Source organism: Cystoisospora suis (genome assembly GCF_002600585.1).
Source record: "Cystoisospora suis strain Wien I chromosome Unknown contig_1583, whole genome shotgun sequence".
Taxonomy (NCBI): domain Eukaryota; phylum Apicomplexa; class Conoidasida; order Eucoccidiorida; family Sarcocystidae; genus Cystoisospora; species Cystoisospora suis.
In genome coordinates, this window is record NW_027154383.1 from 1 (window position 1) to 3331 (window position 3331).

Consider the following 3331-nt stretch of genomic DNA (forward strand, 5'->3'; position numbering starts at 1 on the left):
CAACAGTGCTGGCGTGATCAAGGAGTGAGCGCGGCGGTCATGCGAAGCGTGTTGTACCGGGATCTCCGGTCTGATTTTTGAAGGCGTGTCTGGCGTGATGAGCAACAGCGGAGATAGGAGGAGGGGGGTGGGGGCTCGGAGCGCTAGCCACTTTTAGGCGCAAAGCTCTCGGGTTTTCTGCTGGAGGTGTCAGTACATTTCCTGAGCTTGCCGAAAGCAGAGCGATCTAGGAAAGGTCGCGAATGAAATGAAAGAAACGTTCGCTAGGCTGGGAATGTATTCGGTGGACAGAGAAAGAAATGCCGCCACCCACAAACATCATTTTCTCCCGGTAGTGCCGAAGGCAAAAAACATCGCCCGCCCCGGGACGTACAGCCGCTCATACAGGGAAAGCACAAGTGTCGAATGATTAACCCTCGCCCCTGGAAAAGGCGTCCTCCAGGGTGACCTACAGAGACTGACACACGTATACTTGTCTAGACATATGCATAGATTTCATACCGCGCATGGGTATGAGCCGCCTTCGGAACCGACCGAGCAGGAACTCCGCCCTCTTCCTTTCGGCGTGCCAGGTTACCGTGAAATCTCATTTGGGGCGAGCTCGAACTTGGCAGCAGAGACATCTGAGCTAGTTTGATAGGACGAGGAGATCTTGTTCGAGACAGAACAGTTAGGACAGAAAGAAAGACACTCTCCTGCATGTATAATCCTTTACACAGTTTTCTTCAGACTTCCCTCCGTTTTTCTCCGCGTTTTCTCATTCCATGACAGAACGGAAGAGAGGATGTAGTCCTTTCCTGGTGAATGCGTATATATGTGTGTGTGCACACAAATGGATACCTGTGTCTAGCTCACCCCAAAGCAATCATCGAGAGACAAGGCCCGAGCCAACCACGTGAGTATGCGCATATTGATACAAGCAAGAAACACAGAAAGGTATCCTCACTTAGGAAAAGAACTCATAACATACTAAAGACCAGAAACATAATCAGCACACAGGGTGTATAGACGGTATGGATGGAATGAAGACATATATGAGAAAGAAAAGACCCACTCTCTAGAACACAAAATCTGAAACTCTCTTCCTCACTCTACATACATATATAGGTATATCAACAGATAAGGCATGAGGTATTCTTACTACGGACACACCAAAATACCTTAAAAAGATGCCAGTGACGTCGAGAGTGTGAAGATATCTACGTCTCTATGTGTAACCAAGAGAAATTGCGTGTCCATGCATGTAAAGAGAGCATCGATATAGTATGTCAACAAGGGAGGAATGGAACACGGTGGCAGCGAAAAGAAAATCAGAGTCAAGTCTCCAGCCAGCCATTCATCCGTGTATTATCACTAGGCAAAAAACAGACTCGCCTTTCTTATCATTGGGGTGAGAAAGAGAACCATGAAGGAATCGACAGGATGCGATGGAACTTTTCTTTGATCTGCAAATAGAGACCGCAGAATGTCGACAAATGTTACGAACTGCATGGGTGGACAAACTCCACGGTCAGAACATTAGGAGACACAACCGAGGCAGCAGCGATCGAGAGCAATAGAAACGGCCAGACGAGAAGAAAATAAATAGAAGGCTTGATAAAAAGTCCGCTCCATACGACCCTTTGCAAGAGGCCGAATTCTGAAAAGAAAGGGACACTATAGAAATGAAAATGAAGCAAAGTTAGTTGTAGGGCGTTAGGTCGTGTACTACAAAAGTTTGAGAGAATCAACAAAACAACAGCCACTGAGTAAAGATCCCGGGATATAGGAGAGCTTTGATATGTGCACACACACGCACACATAGAGAGGTACAGACGCCAGAGAGACACAGTTGGATGCAAACAACAGGAAACCGATGTAGATACATCTATACACAAATGTGTATGTCTATATAGAATATATTTGCGGATAGGGAACATGCATTCCAGAAACAACAGCACGCATCGACAAGCTCGGGAGCAGGGCTATGGAATCTCCCCTCAGAGCCCATCCGTCTGCGAGCAGGCCAGCGGAGAAGATGACGTAATCTGAGATTGCATGTTTTTATTGGTGCTTCTACCTAGGGCTAGGAATGATAAGAAGAGGAGTGACGGTGGTGGTAGTCATACCAGACAGAATAGCCTGCAATACGAGTGAGAAGATATTCAGAATCAGCTGGACACTGAACCCAAGACAAAAAGACAAGGAGACACAACGAGAGCGAAAGATCGTGGTGATTGCAGGAGACGGGAGAAACCGAAAGAGGATGTACAAGTCTGTTATGACAGTGGGTATCTCTGCGCGCGCCTAGACCCATCTAGGCGGTTGTCCCAGGAGAAATGAGACAATTCCTCAAGATAGGGCAGTGAAGCACATGGTAAAGTGTCGGCGAAGTTGAAGAATCCCGCCCATTCCTGTCCTCAATGTGTTCTCAGAACCTCTCGAACTTTCAACTGCTCCTTACTCTCAGAAGTTGAAGGTTCGAGAGGTTCTGACAGGGCTCTGCAAAAGGAGAGCCTCCCAGACCTTCAACAAGGGTGCCCCCCCCTGGCAACCACCCTCACACAAGTTACAGTCGTACACCATAAATTCGGAGGCTCTTTGACATAGGTGTACTCTCTCTCTATATATATGTATATATATGCATTCAAACACGCACTCGTGTGACGTAAACGTGTTGAAAGCGATTTAGCTTGCGGCCGCGGTGTACTGTCCACCACGGTCTTCAGGGTCTCTGGTCTCGTTCTCCTGCAAGACCTTCGACTCTGTCAGAAGGCCGATGCGACGTCTTCGGCCACACCTTCAACCCCGCGGCTTATCACCAAGCATAGGGAGCTGTGAAACAATGCACTAGGTCGTCATACCGACTCAAAACCAAGGTTGACCCACGACGCACCAGCAAATACCGAAGTCCACAAGGTAACAGAAAAGACATGAGCTTCCTTCCAACAGCAAAGGGGAGCCTTTCGGGTTTCTTTGCTCTGAGACAAAAACTCGTAGAGAAAACCCAAACGAAGAACGATGGGCGGCTCTTCAACATGCATCGAGGATGTGCTGAATTCGAATCTCTCACAGTGACCACAAGAAGCATGAGACACGGAAAGAAAGAGAGCTATAGAAGGCAAGACAGGTCAAACATCGCCCACTGCTTCTTCTAGACGGAGCAAACACGGAGTCTCAAGCACATCAAAACTCACACCTATATCGTGCTACGGCGGCGATCCTTGGACAAGTAGGGTCTACGTGATATAAGGCCAGGAGACCCAGCTTATATGCAGGGCTATACGTTCTTAACCAGCAACGGATTTTCTCCGATCCGCACTGTTCCCTCCTCGTCTCTCGCCCCCCCCCC

General features: G+C 48.2%; 1 protein-coding gene across 1 annotated transcript in view; it reads left to right on the plus strand.

The window, feature by feature from the left end:
- The first annotated feature begins 3 nt into the window (after nt 1-3).
- CSUI_003518 (uncharacterized protein) overlaps nt 4-3331 on the plus strand; it is a 5631-nt gene continuing 2303 nt past the window's right edge. The window contains exon 1 of the mRNA XM_068063714.1: nt 4-3331. This exon is cut by the window's right edge and continues 833 nt beyond it. The gene's annotated coding sequence lies outside the window, so the exon portion shown is untranslated.